Raw genomic sequence first — 26358 nt, forward strand, 5'->3', positions numbered from 1 at the left:
TTTTGATACAACATATCAATTTTCATCTAAACTTTTGTTATTTTCACCTCTGTTTTAAAACAGTGTTTGGAATGATAAATGGAAGTAGGGCTATCTTGTATTAGGGTGGTATTTTAATTTTATTTGTTCTTCTTCCTCCCCCTGCCTTTTTTTCTGTGCTATTCATCTTATCTTTCAAGAACACCTCTTCAACAAAGCCTTTTTGACTTTATGTCATTCTACCCCACCCCCACCTGGCATCTTCCCTTTGAACCCCTCGTGGCGGTATTTAGCATCCAAGAATATTTTATTATATTCGGTTGTTTTCATGTCTGTTTTCTATTAATTAGACTCTTAGCTTCTGTATGTATCCCCAGTGTCTGATATGCAAATCTTTTTAAATGATGGATGAAAAAAAAATATTGGATGAAATTATGAGAGAATGCTAGAATTTTTACCAAATCGGTCTTCTCCATTTTAGCACAGAACTGTTTATCCCTCTTCTATTCAGATATAATTTCCGCTACTTTGACTAGATGACAGTATTTATATTTTTTAAAGATTTTATTTTTAAGTAATCTCTCCACCCAGTGTGGGGCTTGAACTTAATAACCCCGAGGTCAGGAGTCGCATGCTCTATCATCTGAGCCAGCCAGGTATTTAGGTTTAGATTTAGATTTAAGTTACTGAAAAAGGTCAGATATCTCCATCCATATATAACAATAATTGCTATTATTTCTTTTTGTACTATTTGTGTTATTTTGATTAAATATAATTTTTTGTTTTCTTCTAGGATACTGTGCTTTTATTTAGAATGTAGTATTTTATTTATTTATTTATTTTAAAGATTTTATTTATTTACTTGAGACAGAGAGAATGAGAGACAGAGAGCATGAGAGGGAGGAGGGTCAGAGGGAGAAGCAGACTCCCCGCCAAGCAGGGAGCCCGATGCGGAACTCGATCCTGGGACTCCAGGATCATGACCTGAGCCGAAGGCAGTCGCTTAACCAACTGAGCCACCCAGGCGCCCTAGAATGTAGTATTTTACATAGACACACCTTTAACACTTTGGAAGATGGAATAATTCAATATGTGTAATGAACATATAATGTCTTTTTCTTTATTCCTACCAATTATCTGAGCCACTGCCTTTTGGAGGAATTCCTTACCTTATGAGTTTAATGTCTACTATAAAATCAGAAAATGCCAGATGCTTACTTTACTACCTCTCTTAGCAATGAGTTTGAGACCTTGACCCAAGCTTCACTAACCACATATATCATCCCTGATATTTTCATGTCTCTGATGCCAAGGGACAGTGGAAAATTGTTTATAATGGTTGTGGTGACAGCACCATCCAGTCTCCAGAGGCATCAATGGTTCAGTGGTGGAGGCAGCACTGTCCTTACCAGACTGATAATGTAGCATGATTTTGTAAGTGGTTCTGGATGTTTAGCTTCTTCCTGTGCTTGCTTATTTTCTGAGTCTAATTCTCCAGACTTCCGGGGAGTTCTGTCAGTCACCCGTTAACCTTTCATCTTTTGCTTAAATTAGCCAGAATTAGTTTCTCTAAGCAACTAATTTTGAGAGTTTTGAGACAAAACTCTTGAAATACTAGATCTATATTACACAGAAATGTGATAGCTTATATTACACAGATTATAAGTGAAATAAATAAGCAAAAATCCGTGGAAGAATATTTGGAAACAGATTTATAGAGAAAGTGGGACTCGTAGTGAGTACAGGATTTGGGTAGGAAGAAGAAATGTTCAGAAAGGTACAAGTCAATCAGGAAAATGTAATTGTTAATTATTTTCACTGAGGACTTTTGATAATATTTAGTTAGATACCTCTGCTTCATATCAGCCAAAAATAGGAAGAAAAAAAAAAAGAAAGGGGGGGGATGTTAGGATTATATATTTAAGTAGGCCAGAAAAGTGTGTGCTTTCACTATTTGTAATCTCATGACTGTGTATAACTGAGAGTGTTACAGGTTGGCCTGTGGAAGAATATGTAGGCATTTATTTTTGCAGAAGTTCGTTTTCAAAATCACTGAAGGTTATCAGTAGTTTTTTTAAGGGGCAGGGAGATTTAGCTGTTCTCTCTCTCTTTTACTTTTTAAAAATCTTTGATTTGTGATTTCTTTTTTTTTTTTTTAGAGACAAAGTGAGCAAGCAAGCGCAGGGGGAGGGTTAGGAGGAGAGGGAGAGAGAGAATTTGAAGCAAGCTCCACTCCCAGGGCAGGGCCCAACCCTGAGATCATGACCTAAGCCGAAATCAAGAGTTAGACGCTTAACCAACTGAACCATCCAGGTGCACCTATACTTTGAGAATCACAGTCCCTAAAATCTCTTGATAACCAATAATCCATTTGTCCATCAGGTATTCTAGGCCTCATGGAGCATTTGGAGCTTTTTGTTTTCTTTCTTTCTTTTTTTTTTTTTTTTTGGACCTTTTTGTTTTCTAAATAGAGTTTCATAACTGACTTTGTCCAGATAAAAGTAAAACTTACTTGAAGCTTGTTCTTCTCCAGCAAATAGATGCAAATTGAGTATCCTTTTTCTTTCCTCCCATGATTATTTTGCAGACTTTATTAGATCACGGATTTGCTTTATTCTGTTGTAATTTCTGTTTTTATGTCTGATTCCCTACCTTCCCCAACCTCTCCAATCCCCATCTATGAGCTATTTGATAAGGGACTCATTCATCTCTGCATCTCCAGTGTCTGGCACGTAATTGGGCTGTATAAAAAATTTTTTTTAAGATTTAATAAATTATTTCCTTTAAGTGCACTTTGGAAGGAATTGAAAGAATTAAGATTTTCTATACTTCAGAGTTATCATGGACATTGTATTGTGTAGCTGGCCTGGTATGTTTGGTTTTTGTTTATTTGAAAAGATTTAAGATACCTTGGTCAGATGTGTTTTGTTTGGGTGTCTAGTGATTTCCAACAGTTCACTGGCTCTAGCCTGGAATTGTGCTGTTTTACTTTTTTGGGGATGGGGGGTAGACTTTAGAACAGTTTTAGATTTACAGAAAAATTGAAACAATATTACAGAGTTCCCATATGTCCCCACACCCAGATTCCCCTCTTACTAACATCTTACTAATTATTAGTGTGGTACATTTGTTACTTTTTTTTTTTTTAAAGATTTTATTTATTTATTTGAGACAGAGAGAATGAGAGAGAGCACATGAGAGGGGGAAGGGTCAGAGGGAGAAGCAGACTCCCTGCCGAGCAGGGAGCCCGATGCGGGACTCGATCCCGGGACTCCAGGATCATGACCTGAGCCGAAGGCAGTCGCTTAACCAACTGAGCCACCCAGGCGCCCCACATTTGTTACTATTATTGAACCAGTGTTAAGACATTATTATTAACTAACTTCCGTACTTTGTTCAGATTTCCTTAATTTTTGCCAGGTATCTTTCTTCCATTTCAAGATCCTATCCAGGAGACCACATTACATTTAGTTATCATGGCCTTGACAGTTTCTCAGATTTTCCTTATTTTTGATGTCCTTGACAAATTTACAAGGGTTTTTTGGGGGAGGGGGGTTTACAGGATACATTTATTAGAATATGTACTTGGAATCAGATTTGAAGTTGTAGACATTGACAGTTTGGAGGCATAGTGGTCAGATATTTTGTGGAATGCCCCTCAATTGGTATTTAATGTTTTGCTCTTTTTTATTTTTTAATTTTTTTTTTTAAGTAATCTCTGCGTTCAACGTGGAGATTGAACTCACAAGCCTGAGATGTTTTGTTCTTGATTAGCCTGCAGGTCTGGGTTTGGGGAAGAAGAACTATGGAGATAAAGTAACATGTTCTTCCCATTACATTAAAGGTACATACTGTTTATATGATTTATCATTGTTGATCATGACTTTGTTCACTTGAGATAGTGTTTGTTAGGTTTATCTACTATAAAGTTACTCTCCTCCCTGCCCTTTATTCTGCTCTTTGGAGGGAAATCACCATGTGTGGCCCACACTTATGGGGTAGGGAGTCAAGTGTTCTCCCTTCCTGAGGACAGAGTATCTACATAAATTATTCAGAATTCTTCGACATGGATGGTTCTGTTAATGCTTTTTAATAACTCTGTGGTGGTGGAGGAGGGTGGAAAGCTATGAGGTATTTGACAGAATTCCCCAACTGGGTCTTAACTCTAGGTTCTTGTTTCTATAAATAAAGTCATGTCAGGTGCTCTAAGTAAACACTGTTGGGTTATGATTCATTGGTCTAGGTTGTTTTTGTTTCACCTCCTTTTCTCTTTAGACTTCCATTGACAATGATGTTAGTGAACTGAAAACCACTGAGAGTTTTGTCTATGTACTTGTGTCTAAAAAAAATGTACCTAGGGCTCTGATGGTTTCTAAATAGTCAACTTCAGTTTTAGGGAAGGAGGAGGAGGTTTTATAGCTACATACAGCCACATTGTACATTGAAAGAAAATATTTGTTATACTCCTTTAGGAGCCAAAGCCCAAGACCCACTGGAGTGAGTGGAGATTATTTTCTCAAATAATCTGATCTGTGATTGAAATATGACTACAGTTTATGTGTGTGTGTATAATATATAATATATATCTCACTAGTTACAGTTTTTAGTTTACATCAGTGATCCTCAGAATGTGATCCCAGATCAGCAGTAGCAGCATCATATGAAAATCTGTTAGAAATGCAAGTTCTGTCTTCATCTCAGACCTGCCCATCTCAGAAACTCTAGGAGTGAGGCCCAACAATCAGTCTGTCTTAACCCGCCTCACCACCGCCACCAATGATGATCCTGATCTGGTTTGGTTTAGTGAGTGTGCATGGTAGCTTAGATGGCAGTTCTTATGGCATATTGGCTATAAGTAACATTTGCTTTTCCTACAGGGCCGTGAAAAATCTTTTCTCTTTTAATCAGCGTTCGACTCCTAAGATGTTCATACTCTCCTCCTTTAAGATCATAGTTGCTGAACTGATGTATCTGGGGTTGTCAAATAACAGACTGCAGGCCAAATCAGGGTCACCTCCATTTTTGTATAGTCTATGAGCTAAGAATGGTTTTAATCTTTTTTAAAAAGCTGCTTTATTGGGGCAACTGGGTGGCTCAGTCGGTTAAGCGTCTGCCTTCAGCTCAGGTCTTGATCCTGGGGGGGTCTCTGCTCAGCGGGGAGCCTGCTTCTCCCTTTCCTTCTGCCTCCCCCCCCGCTTGTGCTCTCTCTCTCTCTGTCAAATAAATAAATAAAATCTTTTTTTAAAAAAAGCTGCTTTATTGAAATGCAATTCAAATACCATAAATTTCACTGATTTAAAGCATGCATTTCAGTGGTTTTTAGTATATTCACAGAGTTGAGTAGTTTACCACTATCTAATTTTATCATCCTAAAAAGAAACCTTGTGAGCTTTCACTTCTCACCCTACCCCTAGCCCAAGCTAACCATTAATCTACTTTCCTATTCTGGACATTTTATTTAAATGGAATTATACAATTAAATATGTGGTCTTTTGTCTCTAGCTTCTTCCACTTCGCATAATGTTTTCAAGGTCATTCATGTTACAGCATGATTCAATACTTCATTCCTTTTTATTGCCAAATAATATTCCATTATATGAGTATACATTTTATTTGTCATTTGATGGACATTTGGGTTGATTTTTACATTTTTAAATGATTGAAAACATTAAAAGAAAAACAGTATTTTATGATGTGAAAATTATATGAAATTCAAATTTTATTGTCCATGAATAAAGTTTTATTGGAACACAGCCATGCTGGTTTCTTTATATATCATCTGTGGCTATTTTCATGCTATGATTGCAGAGTTGCATAGTGACTGTACAGAATTCACACCCTAAAATATTTACTATTTGACCCTTTGCAAAAAAGATTTGCCAACCCTTGATCTTGAACGGTTTTTTCTCACTTTTTCTTCATTATTGTTTCCTAAGGATTTTTTTAGACATTTTTTCCCTAGTTGCCTTCCCATGAAATTTTATATCAAAGTATACTTTTTTTTTTTAACACAAACCGGTTATATTATTTTTTTTTTTTTTTTTAGCCTCCTCAGGCACAATATTGTTCTCACTGAGAGTGCATACTATAAAGTAGTGTTCTGGTTAGGTTAATCTCCTTCCTTTTTACATTAGGAGGGTAAAAAAATTTTCAGATGGGTTAGATGTCCTTTAGAAATACTTCTAATGTTGAGATGTTCAAATAGTATGTTGGGATCTACTGTTACTAGATCTCTAAGCTAAGAGACTTGGCTGTCAGCATATAACACAAGATACTATCATCTTGGCATTTTAAAATTTTGGAAATTTTGGTGACTTTTGATCAATATATTTAAGATTTTTGCTTTAGCTCATAGACTGGTTTAAAATATCATTTATTAATAAATTAGTACATTTGGCTATAGGCAGGAATCAGAGAGTTTAATTTCTTAAAATTTTGTCTGTAAAGTGAGGATTTTTAATACCAGCTGGTTTATGATACTAGCTTTATGCATCTTTCCTGTGCCCTATAATACAGTAGAAAAAAAGATTATTTTCTCCCATTTCCCCCATCCTCATCTTCTCTTTCTTAAACTTTGTGTTCCTGGAGAAGTAGGAGTAGGCATGACTTTGTGAGGATTTGAAGGCTGGAGAGAAAAAGGGCTGGTTAAAAGAAGAGACTCTAATTTTAAGCATTGGGGTACTGATACCTCTTTTCTTTGTGTCAGTTGTTGATAACTTTGTGTTCAGTAATCCAGAATAGGCCATTAATCATTATGAAAATATATAGGTTTTTAATTTTTTTATTTTAAAAAGATTTTATTTATTTATTTTGAGAGAGAAACCAAGAGAGGGAGAGAGCATGAGCGGGGGGAGGGGCAAAAGGAGAAGCAGACTCCCCACTGAGCGGGGAGCCCATGGGTCTCAATCCCAGGACCCTGAGATCATGACCTGAGCCGAAGGTAGAGGCCTAACCAACTGAGCCACCCAGGCACCTCTGAAAACATACAGGTTTTTTAAATGTAGATGAAAAACTCGAGTCTAGCAGGAAAACAAAATCCATTTGTTGTCCCCTTCCTCTTTTCTACCAAATAGAACATATGGAAAAAATGGGAAAGTGTTGCATTTCCCTAGAAGGAGAAAAACTGGCAGAGAGGAACATTTCAAATGTGTTGCGATGGGACTATAAATGATTTTATGGAAGGGGAATTGTTATCCAGGTGGAATCTCTCCTCTTTGCCCTTGCCTGTTAGGTCTTACTATTTAGTGAACTGAGACTTCTCATCAGTTTAAGTGGGTCCTTTTGAGAAGGGTGAGCCCAGAACCTGCTCCCCAGTATATATTTTCTATGCTGTGTGAGAGTAGGGAAGCTTAGAAAATGGTCTAAAACCAATCTTTCTCAAACTTTATTATTATTATATTATTATTATTATTTTAAGTAATCTCTACATCCAGCATTGTAGAGCTCAAACTCACAATCCCAGGATCAAGAGTTGTATGCTCTACTAACGGAGCCAGCCAGGTGCCCTTCTTTCTCAAACTTTGAACTTGCCTTACAATATTTGGCCTCTTGGGCAAAATTTAAAATACGATTTGCCTGAATTTATTAGAATTGTTTTGCAAGTAGGTTATTGTGAGAGAGGGAGGTAGAAATGATAACTTCTCAGTTCAACTCTGAGATTTAAACTTTTTTTCCCTGGAATTTCCTTTCTGACTGAAGATTTCTCTGTGTGTTATTTCTCCTATCATCAAATAGATCTTCAGCTGTGTAATACTAAAATAAGATTTAAAGATTGTCACCTTTCAAGGTTCTGTGCACTGCAGACCAATACTCATATTTTAATCAGCTTGTCTAAAATAGTTCTTATCTTTCTACTTAAATATTCCATGGCTTGGTGATGTTTAATGGACCGTCCACTCATTGCTGAAGGTGAAACAGAAAATTGTCCTAGACTCTCTTTTTTACTTCTCCAGAAGTCGTAAGCTCTGTGAATGATTACTCTTAAAACTATCCTTTCTACTCCTCTCCATCTCCACTTCTCTGCTTTAAGTTGGACCTTATCACTTACTACCTGCATCATCCCAGTTACTTCCCAGTCCGTCTCCCTGCTTCTGGGTTAGTATCTCTCCAGACCATTCTCTACTTTGCCTGCCAGGTTATCTTTCTAAATTGACATCAGACCCCTAACATAAAATATTTTAATTATTTCCCGTAACATTCTAGATTAAATTTCATTTCCTTAATTTTGAGAAACAAAGTCCTTCAGAAACCCATTCCAGTCTGTTTTTTCTGAGCTTCATCTATCACTCCTTCTTTTTTTCAGCCATATAAAGTACTCGCAATTCCCTAGACATGCCATGAGGTTTTGTACCTTCTCTTGTTTCATATATCATTGTGCCTTTGTATATGCTTTTTTCTCTGTCTACAACATTTTTGTATATACTTTTTTTTGTATATACTTTGTATATACTTTTTTCTCTGCCTCTTCCATTTTTGATCACTTAACTTGATCAAAAGCAAAACTTCCCAGTTTTGCTCTGGGAAGCTTTGTTTCTGAAGACCTCATATGTATTTGTGTCATAGCATTTACACACCAAGCTACATAATCTAATTCTTACTCTTTTCCACCCAGACTGTAAGATCTTCTGGAGGACAGTGTGTCATCTTTATTTTAGGCTCCATATTACTTAAAACAGCACTGGTTCCAAGTACCTGCTCCATAAATGCTAATTGACTGAATCTCATTCATGTTAAAAAGAAAAAAAAATTTTTTTTTCCAAAAAAAAAAATTTTCAGTGGAACAGAAAGGTTTTCAACTTGAGCTCTGGACCCATTCATTCTAAGTAATGTTAGACCAAAGTCCAACAAAATCAAAGAATTCCTGTTGGAATATAGTTTGATGTGCTTTATACATTCACTGGTTTTTGGTATCCAGATTCATGCAGAATGTTGATTAAGGTAATTCTTGTCAACCAAACAAATGATGCTGAGGTTGGAAGTTGTCTTTTCAGGCTGGTTTTGCTTACTGTTTTGAAACAGCAGGCAGCATTCTTTTTTGTTTTTGATGGAGACTTGTTTCTTCAACAGCTTCATCTGAAACCCCTTTCCAGGAAGTCCATGGGTTACTGTCAGACTTTGCCCAGAGTTTTCACAACAGCACTGCCAGGACTAATCCCCTCTCATAAATCCTCTAAGCTGTCAGCAAACAAACCTCTTCTTACCAGTCTAGCATGAAAGCCATGAGCTAGGAATATAGGGCATTGGTCGTTAAAGGGCATTTGGTTTTCAGTCTCCAGATTTCCTGTTAGTGCTTTGTCCTCTGCTGTTGGCCCATCAAGTTGTAGGTGCTGTGTGGGCATACTTCAAGGTTGCCGCCAGTTGTTGAACAGTTACAGAAAGCTGTGATTTCCCTATTATGAGAGAACTGTGTACTTGTGATTTCTGCCATTCTGATTAGCAGGTAAAAGAGATTAAGACTGGCTACTTATCAGGATTAGTGAGAGTAGAAACCTACTTCCTTCTTGAAGCCTTTGTGTCTCTAGGAGGTACTTTCAGCCCTTTATTTTGCAACCAGATCTGCTTGATAAAAGCAGGGAGGAGAAAAGGGTTGTTTGGTGAAAAAAGGGTCCAGATAATCAGGATTTTTAAAAATCAATTTATTGAGTATAATATCCATACAATAAAAATCACACATTTTAAATGTACAGATTGATGATTTTTGACAAATGAATGCACCTGTTTAACCATCACCCAAACTAAGATGTAGAATAATTTAATTTCCCCACAAAGTTCCTTTGTGTCCCTTTGCATTCAGCCTCCTCTCACCACCCCATTGCAACCAACCGCTCATCTGATTTGCCGCACTAATCTAATTTTACCTGTAAAACTAATCTAGTTTTACCTGTTCTCGGATTTTGTATAAAAAGAATCACACACTATCTATTCTTTTGTTTCCAGCCTCTTTTTCTCAGTGTAACATCTTTGAAAATTGTCTATGTTGTTGCATGTAATAGTTGTTTCTTTCTTTTTATTGTTGAGTACTATTTTATTATGTGGATATACCACAATTTATTTATTCACCAGTTGAAGGAAATTTGGGTTATTTTTAGTATTGGGCTTTTATAAATAAAGCTGTGAATATCTATATATACATTGCTTTTCATGGACATTGGATTTCACTTTTCTTGAATATATACCTAAGAGAGGAATTCTGGGTTATATAAGTATATATTTAACTTTGTAATAAATTGGCAAACTATTTCCCTTAGTGGCTGCACCATTTTACACCCTCACCAGCAATGTATGAGAGTTCTAGTTACTGCAAATCCTTGCCAAAACTTGGTATTGTCTGTCTTTTTCATCATAGCGTCCTAGTGGGTGTGAGGTGTATCTCATTATTTTAATTTTTCATATTTTTCTTTTTTTTAAAGCTATCTTTCTTTCTTTCGTTCTTTCTTTCTTTATTTATTTATTTAAGTAGGATCCATGCCCAACGTGGGGCTTGAACTCATGACCCTGAGATCAAGATTCACATGTTCTAACTGAGCCAGCCAGGTGCCCCTAATTTTTTGTGTTTTTTGATGCTGTTGTAAATCGTGTTTTTTAAAATTTCATTTTCCTTTTTTTTGCATATAGAAATGCAACTGAATATTGTATATGACCTTAACATCAAAGTCATTTCGTTCTTCTCTAGCAGTCTTTTGTTTTGTTTTTTTGTGTGTGTGTATTTTGTTTTAGATTTCCTAGGATTTTCTACATAAACAGTTTGGTGTTGATTTGCACTTACCTTATTCAACTTTAGGCAGTAAGCATACAATCCACATAACCTGGCTTGTGTAGTTTTCTGGATATTTGAAAGCCTTATCTTTATAGGCCTCTGTATGCATGTTAGGATGACATAATTGAAGCGTGAACCATGAATATGAAGTGGATGAACACGGTTGCAGTAATAATCATATGTAGAATTGGCATGGCAGATGGTAAACAAGGCTGTTTTGCCTTCTGGGTTTTTGAAAATTTAGAAAGAAGGTCCTGAACTCTAAAGAACAATAAAATTTGGCTCTAGCCCAAAAAAAGCACTTCGTAAAACCAAGGTACAGCAGAGGATAATGGCATTACCTCTGGCCATTTGTAAAGTCACTTACAATTCATTCATTGGACAAATATTTAGTGAGTGAGAGTGAGTGCTGACCAGGTACCAGACACTGTTTTGGTACTGGGGATGCACCAGTGAACAAACAGTCAAAAATCCCTGTTTTGATTACATTCTAGTGGGAGAAATGCACAATAAATATTAGGCATAAAAATATATTGTGAACAGGGCTTTGGAGAAAAATTAGGTAGAGAAGTGGTGGTGTGGGTGTATAGAAAGTACGCTGTTTTTAAGACCCCTATAGACTATTTGATTAAAGCTGGAAAGTCATCAGATTCACCTCATAAACCAAGTAGTAGGAAAAAAGGTTAATAATTATTCAGTCAGTGATGATCCTCTGATGAGGATTATCTCAAGTTTAGATAGGTATTCCCTAATGATTATCTCCTCTAACCTAATTGTCTTATTTGCAAGGAAGAGTTTGCAGAAGAGACAGTTCCCAGCAAACTACAGTGATCCCTCACCACAAAATACCCCATTTCCACAGGAAAAAAATTGAATTTTTTAAAACAAATTTTTTTTTTTTTTTTTTTTTTTGTCAGAGAGTGAGTGTACGCGCACAAGCAGGGGAAGTGGCAGGCAGAGGGAGAAGTAGGCTCCCTGCTGAGCAAAATATTGGACTCGATCCTAAGACCCTGGAATCATGACCTGAGCCGAAGGCAGATGCTTAACCGACTGAGCAACCCAGGTGTCCCCAAAATTTGAATTTTTTCAACATCTACAAACACAAAATAGGAAATTCTACACAGTTGTAGAATTGTTCATTTTACCCTTTTGCTTAGAAATGGTCAGTATTATGTTCGAGATTAGCGAAGAAACAGAAAATGTGCCACTTTTGAATAATTCTACTTTGGACATTGTAAAACATCAGATGCCATAGAAACAGCACTACACCAGATGGCTATTAAATCCATGCTTTTCATTACAGATTGATGAATCAATAGACATTAGTAAATGTGCCCAGTAAATAGCACTGCTTAGAATCTCTAAACAGAAATTCTCAGAACATTCTGCACATCTACTAAAGCAAACTGAGATGAAATACCCAAAATTAAAAATGAAATCTTTGAAAAAATAAGATATTATGGAAATCTTTCTCAGTTTATGTAAGTGGTAGTGCTGCTTTATATTAGGAGTTCACCTGAAAATAGCATATGAATTGTCTTATTCAATTTTGCATAGGAGAAACTCAATTTTGCCCATAGACCTGAATTCCACATTAAATTATCTTTTCAAAATGCTGACTCTAATAATAATAACAGACACTTAAAAATAGTACTCACTGTGTGCTAGGACTGTTGTAAGAAGTTTATATATATAGCTTTGCGCAGTGGCAGTATCGTAGCCAATGAGGTTTACCCGAGATGCGATTATTGGTAATTGAAAAGAAGTTTATATATATATTTACTAATGTAATCATCACGACAAATTGATGATGTAGGTACTATAAATGTCATCCCATCTATAGCTGAGGTAATGAGGTAAAGAGCACTTAGGTAATTTACCCAAGGTCCCATAGCTAGGAGGGGGCAAAGCCAAGGTTCAAAGCCAGGTAACCTGGTTCCAGAGTTTACTCTTTTTTTTTTTTTTTTTTACTTAAAAAAATTGTGATAAAATGTATATGACATGAATTTTATCATCCTAACCATTTTTAAGTATACAAATCAGTAGTGTTAGGCACATTCACATTGGTGTGCAGTCTCCAGAACTGTTTTCATCGTATAAAACTGAAACTGATATATCCATTAAACAATTCTCCAATCCCTTCTTCCCCTGCCTCTGACAGCTACAATTCTACTTTCTTTCTCTATGAATTTGACCAATCTAGGTACCTCATAAATAAGTGGAATCATACAATATATGTCTTTTTGTAACTGGCTTTTTTTACTTAGTATAATGTCCTCAAGTTTCATTCACATTGTAGCATGTGTCAGAATTTACTTTTTATGGCTATAATAATATATATACACCTTTTTAATAAAAAATATATGCCTTTTTAAGGTATAATATTTCATTATAGGTTTATACCACATTTTGTTTATCTGTTCATCTTTTGAAGAACACTTAGGTTACTTCCACTTTTTGGCTGCTGTAAATAATGCTGTTATGAACATATGTGCAAATATTTGCTAAAGTTCCTCCTTTAAATTCTTTGGGGTATATACCCAGAAGTGGAATTGCTGACTCATATGGTAATTCAGTGTTTAATTTTTTTGAGCAATTGCCATATTGTTTTCCGTAGGAGCTGCATCATTTGTATTCCTACCAACACACAAAGGTTCTAATTTCTCCACATCGTCACCAACATTTGTTATTGTCTGTTATTGTCTTGTTTTGTTTGTTTTGTTTTATAGTAGCAATCCTAGATCCTGATGAGTATCAAGTAGTACCTAATTGTGGTTTTGATTTACATTTCCCTAATGGCTAGTAATGTTGAGCATCTTTTCATGTCCTTATTGTCCTTCATATATCTTCTTTGGAGAGATATTTATTCAAATCTTTAGCCCATTTTTGAATTGCATTGGGTTTTTTGTTGTTGAATTATAGGAGTTCTTAGCATAACTGGATATTAATCCCTTATTAAATCTATGATCTGTAAGTATTTTCTCCCATTCTATAGGTTGTCTTTTCACCTCTTGATGTGTAAAAGTTTCTAAATTTGATGAAGTCCAATTTATCTATTTTATCTTTTGTTACCTGCGTTTTTGTTGTCAGCCAAGAAGTCATTGCCAAATCCAGTGTCCCCTGTGTTTTCTTCAAAGAGTGTTAATAGTTTTAGTTCTTATGTTTAGGTCTTTGATCTATTTTGTTTTTGGTTTTTGGGTTTTTTAAAAAGATTTTATTTATTTATTTGACAGAGAGATAGAGAGAGCACAAGTAGGCAGAGTGGCAGGCAGAGGGAGAAGGAGAAGCAGGCTCGTGAGCCTCAATCCCAGGACCCCAGGATCATGACCTAAGCCGAAGGCAGCCACTTAACCGACTGAGCCACCCAGGCGCTCCTTCGATCTATTTTGAATTAATTTTTGTATATGGTTAAGGTAAAGATCCAACTTTTATCCTATGGCTTAATTTCTGACCTATTGTCTTTATCACCCACTCTCAATTTAAAGAGTCGGCATAATGGATATAGGAAAAGTAGGTAGTAAGGAAGTGGCAGTAGCAAGTATAGATTACTCATTTAGAAATCTCAGTAGTTAGAAGGTGGAGGCAAAGAAAAAGATTGCTGTTTTTAGGTAGAGAATATTTTTCTTTAATAACATGTTCATTGGAGAAAATTTGGAGAGGTCAGAAATATTAAGATAAAACATATCTTGGAAAACAAATAATATATAATGTTTATGGATATGTAAATATGTAGTAAATGCTTAAAATCTATGCTTGACAATGATAAATCCTGAATTCATTATAATGGTTTCCCTTGGGAGCAGAAGGGGGGAACAGGATGAGGAAAGGGTACATAGGAGGCCTCAACCTATGATGTTAATAATTTTTAAAAAAGAGATGTCTGAAATAATATGACATAATACCTAGGATTCAGCAAAGCTAGTTGATGGGTACAGAGGTATTTATGATCTTTATTTTTATGTTTGAAATATAATAAAAATAACTTAGAAAGAACATAAGGGGCCCCTGGGTGGCTCAGTTAAAGCATCTGACTTTTGCTCAGGTCATGATCTCAGCGTCCTGGGATGGAGCATCAGGCTCCAGACTCAGCAGGGAGTTTGCTTGTCCCTCTCCTTCTCCCCCTCCCCCCACTGGTGCTCTCTCTGTCTCTCTCACAAATGAATAAAATCTTTTTTAAAAAAAGATTAAAAAAATAAAAATAAACAGAACATAAAAGAATAAAGCTTAGAAAGTTTAGCCACATCAAAGGGAGGTTTAAATTTTCCTCTAAGATAGGAGGGAGGCAGAGAAAAGAGGTGAAAAAAATTTTTTTACAAAGGACCGTTGAATTAAAGAATAGAAGGAGCCCAGGACAGATGAATCTTAGTCTCATTTTGGTGGCAAAGTCATTTGCTGAGGGTGGATTGGGAGTACTGGGGATGGTTTTGAGAGTTTCAAGTTGGTTGGAAAGTTTGACAGATTCAGGATAGGAGCTGTGCAGAAACAAAGAAGTTGATTGCTGAATAGCATTGAAGGGCCACCAAAGGATGGTTGTCAGGAGTTTGTTGTTGGGCAAGATACCACAATTACATGAATTTGCTAGCATTGCTTTGTAGCCAGGAGAACAGTAAAAGAATAAAAAAAATAAAAGCAAAAAATTGAATGATAGATATTGGATTAAGGTTGTATTAGGAATAATTGGGTTGAAAGGGCAAGAAATCCACTCTAACAAAAGTCAGTGGGGAGCTATTGTAAGGTTTCAGGAGACAATCATAAGGGCAACCAAAGACAGAAACACAGACATCTCTTCAGTATGTTCATCTCTGGGATTTGTATCTTTCTTGAGTGCCTTACTCTGCACATGGCTATACTGACACGGTACTTCCTTTGTGTAAGTCCCCACCCTCATGATTGCAGATTTTACTCATTAGTGGGTCATAAAATCAATTAAGTTGGTTGCAACCAGCTTTTTTACAAAAGTAGTTCAATACAGTTAGTAGGGTTATTTTAAGCTGTGTGTGTGTTTGAATGCATATTTATTGCAAAATAAAATTAATCACATATATTGAGTGCCTGCTATGTGCCAAACAGGGATACATTAGTAAATTAACCAAAATCCTTGCCCTTTGCTTCCTCCTGCCCAAGAACCTCTCAATACAAGGCAGAGTAGGCAGAGTTCAGTTGCCCAATGGGGAGGGCAAGGGGTCATTGCAAGGGGTAGGGAAGAAGGGTTGTAGGAAACCTGTCTGAGCTATATAGATCTTGCACTGTGTAGGAAACAGGTTGTGTGTCCCTGGGTTAAGTTCTACTCCCGAGGTTCAGGTGTACAGGGCCTGCCAAAAGCCACACCTGGAGCAAGAGAATCTTGTTCCCATCCCTAGTCTTTCACCAAGTAACAAGCAACATTAGTCTACCACTTGGGGTGGGGGCAGGAACATGAAGACACCTGCTCTATGCACAGGTATACAAGACCTGCTGAGGGGTGCCTGGGTGACACAGTCACTTAAGTGGCTAACTCTTAATTTTGGCTCAGGTCATTATCTCAGGGTCCTGGGATCAAGCCCTGCCTTTGGGCTCCGTGCTCAGTGGGGAGTCTACTTGAGGATTCTCTCTCTTCCTCTCTCTCAAATAAATAAATCTTAAAAATAAATAAAGACCTACTAAAAACTGAGGATGAAGCAAGAACTTTCAGAAAAATTCTCCAGTAATCCATTCCTCACACTAAAACACAAGGTATTGTCAGTTTAGCACTGGAAGAATTTGAAGCCTGTGATGCGCTGAAGCTAACAAAAACAGTAAGACCAAACCCAGCTCACCTATGCACTAGATTGATTCAGATCCCCACCCTAATGGCCTGGCAGAAACAGGTATGATTATTTCCAAGCATAAATACTGTTTTCCTCAGTTTCTACTTTTTAGACATAGTATCTAAAAAATAAAAATTAAGAGATATACAAAAGAAGCAACACAAATACAACCAGACCTAGAGATTGTCCAGATGTTAAAACTATAACATAGGGATTTTAAGTAATTAGTTAAAGAATCTAGAGGAAAAATTCCTGCCTTTATGGAATTTATAATCTAGTAGACAGAGACAGACAAAAAGCAAAATAAATATATAGTGTGTTAGATGGTGCTGAGTGCTGTGGAGAAAAAACAGAGAAGGACGAGTGGGTGATTTGGGGAGTGGAAGGAGAAGGTGACATTTGATAAATGACCTAAAGGAGATAAGGAAGCAAGTTAAGAGGATATCTGGAAGGAAAATGTCCAAAGAAGGGCAGGTGTGGGGGGAACAGCAAGTGCAAAGGTACTGAGGTGAGAGGGTGGCTATGTATGCTGTGTGGTGAGGTTTTCCTCTCTGGTGGTGGGAGCAGGCACTATTCCCTGTCCTGTGTGAGCTACAGGTATTTTTCCCTCATTACTTTAAAAATTTTTTTTTTCTTAAAGATTTTATTTGCGAGAGAGAGAATGAGAGACAGAGAGCATGAGAGGGAGGAGGGTCAGAGGGAGAAGCAGACTCCCTGCTGAGCAGGGAGTCTGATGCGGGACTCCATCCCGGGACTCCGGGATCATGACCTGAGCCGAAGGCAGTCGCTTAACCAACTGAGCCACCCAGGCGCCCCTCCCTCATTACTTTTGACTGTTTCTCTTCTCCGTGTTAGATTGTTCCTTCACACACATGTGCTGACCAGTAGTCAGCTGATAACTTGAAGGGGACCTTTTGTAGATCTCTAGAATTTGTGCAGGGCTTTCCTTTGTTGTACTTTGCCCTGTAAACTCTAGCTCTTTTGACCCTCTCTAAACTTGCAGCTCTTTGTTCTCAATCTGGGAGACTGCTGGGTTCTCTTTGGGTTATTCCTCCTCATGCACGTTAACAGCCTAGAAATTCTTTCAGGCAGTAAGCTGGGGCAGTTGTACAGCTTACCTCATTTGTTTCTCATCTTTTGGGGAATCACTATTTTCATTTCTTTCTTTCTTTTTCTTTTCTTTTTCTTTATTTTTTTAAAGATTTTATTTATTTGAGAGCGAGAGACAGAGATAGCGAGTGAGAACACTGAGCAGGGAGGAGAGGGAGAAGCAGGCTCCCCACTGAGCAGGGAGCCCGATGCGGGGCTCGATCCCAGGACTCTGGGATCATGACCCGAGCCGAAGGCAGCTGCTTAACCGACTGAGCCACCCAGGCGCCCTTCTTTTTTTTTTTTTAAAGATTTACTTATTTAGGAGCGCCTGGGTGGCTCAGTCGTTAAGCCTCTGCCTTTGGCTCAGGTCATGGTCCCAAGGTCCTGGGATGGAGCCCCGCATCGGGCTCCCTGCTCGGTGGGAAGCCTGCTTCTCCCTCTCCTACTCTCCCTGCTTGTGTTCCTTCTTTCACTGTGTCTCCCTCTCAAATAAATAAAATCTTTTTTTAAAAAAAAGATTTACTGATTTATTTTAGAATTTGAGAGAGAAAGTGTGCAGTGGGGAGGGGCAGAGGGAGAGGAAGAGAGAATCTCAAGCATTTCTTTTCTTTTTTTTTTTTTAGATTTTATTTATTTATTTATTTATTTGTCAGAGAGAGAGAGAGAGCACACAAGCAGGGGGAGAGGCAGGCAGAGGGAGAAGCAGGCTCCCCTCTGAGCAAGGAGCCTGATTCGGAATTCAATCCCAGAACCCTGGGATCATGACCTGAGCTGAAGGCAGATGCTTAACCGACTGAGCCACCCAGGTGTTCAGTCTCAAGCATTTCTTGATGTCCATTGTCTTGAAAAGCATTTCATATATATATATATATATATATATATATATATATATATATTTTTTTTTTTTTTTTCTTTTTTTTTTTTACTTTGTTTCAGGTAGCAGGGTAAATCTGATCTCTTTTACACTCACTTTTGGCTGGAGGTGAAAGTCTCATCATTTAGTTTTTAACAGGATCCTTCTAACTGCTGTATTAAGAACAGACTAAAGGTTGTCAAGGGTGGAAACATGGAGACCCATTTGGGAGAGAAATATAATCAGGTGAGAGATGATGAAATAAAATGTAATTTTCACTGTATGTTATGGTCAAATAAGTTGAGAACCATTGATCTCTCTCCATCTCTCGTTTCAAATTTTCAAATATTTAACTCTGATCATTTAGTGGTCTTCCTCTAAGTTAAGTCTTTAATGCCTCCCATCCTCCTACTCCCACATAGCCCATTCAGTTATTATAAGTGGCCTTGGAGGAGGTTGGTGTAGATAGGGGCAAATTTCTTTTTTTTAAGATTTTATTTATTAGAGAGAGAGAGAGCACGAGCAGTGAGGGGGGGAGGGGGGAGACAGAGGGAGAGGGAGAAGCAGGCCCCTGGGATCACGACCTGAGCCAAAGGCAGATGCTTAACCAACTGAGCCATCTAGGTGCCCGATGGCAAATTTCTTTAAGAAAAGGGGAAAGGAAGAACCATGCTAAAGTGGGGAAAATATCTTCTAAGAAGAGATTCCAAAAGATGTATTCTAAAACAAGGTATCCATGTCTATTTTTAGTGGTCTTTAAATTCTCTTTCAGAGGGATGATTCTGTCATTTGATTTTTTTGTCATCTTCATGGTGAGTGATGGAAGATGGCTCTGAGCCTTTTCCATGCCTGCTCTGTGATCCTAGCCCTTCAGGGAAAAGTCCCAACTATTGCTGAAGGATAGAGACTAATGTCCTTTAACTGCCTCTGTTCACCCTGAAAATTCTGAATTGACATTCATAAGCTTCAATTCTGGTGGCACTACTGAATATAGTTTTACAAATTGATTTTCTTATGTAAGGAAAGTAATTACATAGAAAAATATTATCAAGGCAACTTTTTAAATTTGAAAATTAAAATATTTTACATTTGAAAAAATTTAATTCATTTGTTTGTTTTAAAGATTTTATTTATTTGGCACAGAGAGAGAACACAAGCAGGGGGAGTGGCAAGCAGAGCAAGAGGGAGAAGCAGGCTCCCTCCCCGCTGAGCAGGGAGCCAGATGTGTGGTGCTAGATCCCAGGACCCTGGGATCATGACCTGAGCTGAAGGCAGACACTTAACTGACTGAGCGACCCAGGCGCCCCTCTTTTTGTTTGTTTTTATTCTTTTTTCCTTTCTTCCTGGGACCGCACTCTCCTTTGAGAGTGACCTTCCTACTTTTGGTATTTAAATGCCCTTTTATGAAATTATGATAGATGATGGTGTTTGACTTCTTTTACTATCCTTTTTTGACTAAATTTATTTTTTTTTTTTCAGAACTAGTTTGTTATCTATGAAATCCACCATAGTGAGATCCTTATTTAAATGGTTGGTCTTGAAATCAGGCTGAGTGGCAAGGGAAATATTGGTGATGATCAGGGTGAACCAGGAATTTGACTGAGAGATCAAAGTACTGGAGTCCTCCAGTCGCTCCCAAGTAAGGGATCACGGGAACCTGCAGAACCAAAAGGCTAGAGAGAAGGGGATAGAGGTTATGATTAGAGAGATTTTGTCATTTGATATCCTAAAGGTGAGGCATTTCAGAATGGTGGCAGAATCCATAGAGTAGCAGTGTTTATGGAGATAAAAGGCATTGTGAAAAATTTTATACCTTAGTCATTTTTTCTTTATTTGATGAGGGATATGGACTGTTGGGGCTAAACCAAGTATGTTTAGTACATGGCTAAAACAAGAAAAACAAAAAAAGATCTCTTTCCCTTCTGCTGACTTTTTGTGCAAATCTAAACTTAGGATAAAATACGTGTTTTCCCTCCACTATTATCTCATCCTTCCTACCTGCTTGTTCTTCCTTAATAAGATATTTTAATTGGAGGTGTGCTGCAAGTAAAAACTATCACTTGAGCTTACTACCAGCCATACAGCTTCCTGCCATTGACTTTGGTACAACTTTTTTTGATTTTTAAAGAGGTGGTGCTGGGGCACCTGGATGGCTCAGTCAGTTAAGCATCTGCCACTCCCCCTGCTTATGCTCTCTCTTGTTATCTGTCTCTCTCTCAAATAAATAAAATCTTTTTAAAAATAAAGACATCATGCCATACAACTTTGTAATAGTAACTGTAGTAGGAATTACTATAGGGATTATTTAGTAGGACTTCTAATAGTGTCTCCAGTTCTCTGCAGAGTGGAACCCTCAGGTTCTTTTTTTTCCCCACCTTAAAAGAAATTTTCTTTAAAGATTTTATTTTTTTGCGAGAGAGAGAGAGAGAGAGAGAGAGAGAGAGAGAGAGCACAGAGGGAGGGGGAGAAGCCGATTCCCCGCTGAGCAGAGAGCCCGAAGCAGGGCTCAATCCCAGGACTCCAGGATCATGACCTGAGCCGAAGCAGATGCTTAACCAACTGAGCCACCCAGGTGCCCCCCCCCCCAATTTTTTTTAAGTCAACTCCATGCTGAGTTGGCCACTTAACCAACTGAGCCACTCAGACACCCCCCACCTTAAAAATGTTTAATTTTTTTATTGTTAAGACCTCTGCTTATATAGATGACTTATAAGACACAGAGAAGTACAGAGAACAAAAATTCATAATCCAACATGTAGTAATAACCACTTTTTTTAAAAAAAGATTTTATTTATTTAAGTAATCTCCATACCCAACATGGGTTTAAGCTCACAACCCCCATATCAAGAGTTACACACTCTTCTGACTGAGCCAGCTGGGCAGCTGTAGTAATAACCACTTTTATTTTATTTTATTTTTCTAAGATTTTATTTATTTATTTGACAGTGGGAGAGCACAAGCAGAGGGAGTAGCAGGCAGATGGAGAGGGTGAAGCAGGCTCCCTGCTGAGCAAGGAGCCTTATGTAGGACTCGATCCCAGAACCCTGAGATCATGACCTGAGCCGAAGGCAGATGCTTAACTGACTGAGCCACCCAGGCGCCCCTAGTAATAACCACTCTTAACATTGGGTACTAGTCCCTTATTATATGCATTTTGCTATGTACCATTGACCTCCTACTGCTTTCTTAAGTTATCTTTTTATTTCATTAAAAATCCCCTGTAAACATTTTTTGGTTAATGCTAAATATTCCAGAGTCAGGATGTATCATAAATTACCCATTTCCTTAATTCCCTACTGTTAAACTTTTAGGGCTGTTTTTAACTTTTTTATTTATAAATAAATTTTCTAGATTCTTCAAACAGGCAGTTTAATCTGCATTTATTTGTTGTGGATACATTCTTAAATATAAATGTTACAGTGCCCATTTTGATACATATATCTGTTTGCATTTATTTTCTTTCTTGAGTAGATTCTTAGAAGTAGAATAATAGGGTTCAATAATTTTTCAAATGCTTTATACCTGTTTATATATATTTTTTGTAAATTCTGTTTTGACTTTTGTTTTCATTTTATTTTTGGGACTTTGTGGATCTCTGTTTTAATAATTTGTATGAGCCCTTTATTACAACTCCTAATCTGTCAATAATGACAATACATGACAGTAGCGCTTATTAAATGTCAAGTATTATTCTAAATGCTTCATATACATTAACCCTCAGATATTTTTTTAACAGAAATGTTAAATAAATGTCAATTTCCCACAGAGTGCCTGGGTGGCTCAGTCAGTTAAGCATCTGCCTTTGGCTCAGGTCATGATCCCAGGGTCCTGGGATCGAGTCCTGTGTCGGACTCCCAGCTCAGCAGAGAGCCTAGTTCTCCCTCTCCCTCTGCGTGCCACTCTGCCTACTTGGGCTCTCTTGTTCTTTCTGTCAAATAAATAAATAAATCTTTAAAAAAATATCAGTTTTCCAAACCTTAACTAAAAGTTTAATATACAAATATTTTTTAAGATTTATTTATTTTAGGGGTGCCTGGGTGGCTCAGCCATTAAGCGTCTGCCTTCGGCTCAGGTCATGATCCCAGGGTCCTGGGATCGAGCCCCACATCGGGCTCCCTGCTTCGCGGGAAGCCTGCTTCTCCCACTCTCCCTGTTTGTGTTCCCTCTCTCGCTGTGTCTCTCTCTGTCAAATAAAATCTTAAAAAATATATATATTTATTTTAAAGAGAGGGTGTGAGTGGGGGGAGAAGTAAAGGGCGAAGGGGAGAGAATCCTCAAGCAGGCTCCCTGCTGAACGTGGAGCCTCCAGGCTTGATCCCAGGACCCTCTGAGATCAAGACCCCAACTGAAACCAAGAGTCAGCCAGACACCCCTTTAATATACAGATTTTGTCCTTCCCTTCTAGCCACTAATACTGAATACTACTAGTCTTTGGTGTTTTAATGTATTTAATGCATTTATAGCCTCATAACATAAAGTTGACCAGTACTCAGATGTTATATACAGTGTGTTTAATGGTTGTAACATTACCTAGGTCTATTAAAATTTTTTCCTACTGACTAGATTTAACATGTATTTAAAGTTATTCACCATTTGTGAGAATTTTTAAATTATTATTTATATCCTATTTGCTTAGAAAAAAGATTTTGTTCAATTTATATTAAATAAGACCCTACAGTAGGACTTGTTGTTTTTTTTAAAGATTTTATTTATTTATTTGACAGGGAGAGACACCGCGATAGAGGGAACACAAGCAGGGGGAGTGAGAGAGAGAGAAGCAGGCTCCTGGCTGAGCAGGGAGCCCGATGTGGGGCTCGATCCCAGGACCCTGAGATGATGACCTGAGCTGAAGGCAGACGCTTAACAACTGAGCCACCCAGGCGCCCCTACAGTAGGACTTTTAAGCATTAAAGATAAAAAAAAGTCAAAGAGGAAATAGGATAATTATACCTAAAATCCAGACCCATTCAGTAAACATAATTTAGTATTAAATATAGTTCTTCCTGACGTTTTTGGTAAAAATGAAACTCTTGTCTCTTGAGGATAGCTCAGGTTCATTCTTTTGAAATTATGGCTTTTTTTTTTTTTCTTTCTCACCCTGTCACCAACCATTCCCTTTTAGTCAGCAAGTCTTTCATCCGGACCTTCACCCTAGAATTTAAGGTTTTTCTGTTTCACCCTATTTTTGTCTCAGTCTGAAATCAAGCTGTTGTACTAAGTGACCTTTTTAGTGTCTAAGGGAATATATGCATTTGCAGTTAAATTCGCCCCTTTGGCTTTGGCTATGAAGAAATTCCCAGAGAGGATAATTCCCAGGGTGGACCCTAACCTTATGAACTATTTTTTATTTATTTATTTATTTATTTATTTATTTATTTATTTATTTATTTATTTAACCTATCTCCATGGAGGGTCTTTTTTTTAAAGATTTTATTTGACAGAGGGAGACACAGCAAGAGAGAGAACACGAGCAAGGGGAGTGGGGGACAGAGAAGCAGGCTTCCCGCCAAGCAGGGAGCCCGATGTGGGGCTCGATCCTAGGACCCTGGGACCATGACCTGATCCGAACGCAGACGCTTAAGGACTGAGCCACCCAGGCGCCCCCTTAGGAACTATTTTAATGTGGGGCTTCAAAGATGTAGATTTTTCATTTTAGAGCAAGAAAGTGCTTGTTTTTCTGCTTTAATTGCAACGTCTGTTTGGAAAGACAAGATAGATTGGCTTAATATGGAATCAGAATGTGATGCTAGTGAGACTCATATTCTGGAGACAGAAAGCAGAGAGCCAAAAGCTGACCTTGGTTAGTCAGCCAGGGATGGAGTGGGGGAGAACGTCAAAGATAAAAATGGTGAGTAGCAGTGGTTAAGGGTAAAGGATGATTGACTGAGGGCTTAGGGTCTGTAGCAAGAAGGAGAACACTGGTGGCCAAGTCTCAGGACCTTTAGACGGGGCCTTGTGACAGGGCACTAGAAAAGCCTTTGTGTAAAGTATTCCCAATACTGACACTTATTTCTCACCTGCTGTGTACTAGGTGCAGTGGTTATTGTTAGGGGGAATAAAAAAAAAAAATGATATGTCCTTTTAGAGAATTTCACTATCTAGTAGGAAAGATTGACATAAATGAATAATTATAATAAATGCTAACATTTCCCACTGTCTCCAAGGATATAAACTCCAAGAGAACACAGAAAAGTATATCTGCTTTTATGTCTGGCACTTAGTAGTTGTTTAGTAAATATTAACGGAATAAATGAATTGTTAACCTTTCCCAGTTTACCGAGGTGCCTTCATAGATAGGTCATTTAGTATTCTACTTTTTGCTCCTGTTTATCCCCTCTGTGATGTAAGCAAGATGATAGCAGTATCCGTAAGAATAATAGTGTAACATAAGGCAGAATAAATTCAATTAAATGAAAGTTCAAATATGAGTTATAAAGGAGAAAAAATTAATTCTGGCTTGGTAAGTTCACAGAAAGCCTCTTTCAGGACATGGCCTTTTAAGCAGGCCATTTAAAAGGAGAATAAGGTTTTGATAAACAGAGTAGAGGAAACTAGTAGCTTTTGTAGCCATATCTTAAACCAGATGAGTTGTTATACCTGTCCTGGATCTAGAATAGCCACATACTTTCAACACCCTTCCTCTTTCCCTAGTGTTTTGTTTTGTTTTTTTCAGTGAAGGGTCCTTTGGCTTTCTACAACCCATCAGATGCTATTCCATCTCGATAGAGTTTATTTAGTCCTTGTTCATATTCCTCTCTTACCCAAGGAACCCCTCATTTTCTGTTTCTGAAAATGAAATACTTTTTCATGCTCATTATTTAGATTTTAACATAGAAAACTCAGGGACCTCCCCTTTCTGACAGGCTTATCTCTTAAATTTATGCTCATCTCTGTGCAGACATACATGTGTTTGAGAGAAGGTCGGGAAAAAACAAGAGATGGAAAAGATTTTAAAGTGGGATGTTTGGCAAAAAGGAATAAATGACTGTTATGGAAGAGAAATTGGCAGGACTTCTTAACTGATTGGATTAGGGAAGTAAGGAATAGAAACAGGTCAAAGATGACTGGAATCTATAGAATGTGTATTTTAAGTGCTAAACCTCAGCACTTAATGGCCCCTCAACCTGGTTGCTCCTTCCTAGTACCTGGCTTACTCCTCATTTAGCCGTCTGTTCTTCCAGATTTACTTATCTAATGGTACCTTCCCCCAGTAATTCATAGTTTAACCCATTTACCTTATTTTATTTTCGTAATACCACTTGCCACTTTCTGAAACTGTCTTCTTGTTTGACAGTCTTTGTCTTCTAGAGAAATCTTTGTGAATGTTGGTCCTTGTCCACTGATTGCTAAGTCCCATTGCCCAACCTTCTTACTGTATGTCTTAACATAGTAAACCGAAATAGGATAGATTTTAACTTCAAAAAAATAATAATGCTACTTATTAAGATTGGATTGCTTAGAGACCTAAGGTTTCTGTATTCTAACTCCCTTTTTATGATGCAAAATGGATTCTCTCATAATAGCTTTCATTCCTGGTTCTTTCTGAACTGGTACCTAATGACAAACTAATAACGTACCAAGGCCTTATAGCCAAAAATCTATCCTAGGCAACTGATTGATGTTAACATTGTGTTTTCTGTCCTCTGAGAACCAGGAACCAAACACTGACGTCTTTGGGTATTGTGAGGATGAAAGTCGTTCAGTTATTTTTCAGAGCAGGCTTGGTGCATGCCATTTTGTTAAGCTACCTTAAGAACTGAGGGTGTACATCCTGCTGCGTGCGAAAAATTTGGTATTATGTTTATTAATGTACCATCTGACATCTGAATTATCCTTTTGAGTTTTACAGATTTCCAAATTCCTTGCAAACTCCTGAGAATAAATCTCAGATC

General features: G+C 37.6%; 1 protein-coding gene and 1 pseudogene across 1 annotated transcript in view; both read left to right on the forward strand.

The window, feature by feature from the left end:
* The window catches only part of ZNF609 (zinc finger protein 609), a 182404-nt gene that overhangs the window by 38891 nt on the left and 117155 nt on the right, over positions 1–26358 (forward strand). The window lies entirely within an intron of this gene.
* On the forward strand, positions 12430–12579 carry LOC123325735 (annotated as a pseudogene).

This window comes from Neomonachus schauinslandi, chromosome 9 (genome assembly GCF_002201575.2).
Source record: "Neomonachus schauinslandi chromosome 9, ASM220157v2, whole genome shotgun sequence".
Classification (NCBI taxonomy): Eukaryota; Metazoa; Chordata; class Mammalia; order Carnivora; family Phocidae; genus Neomonachus; species Neomonachus schauinslandi.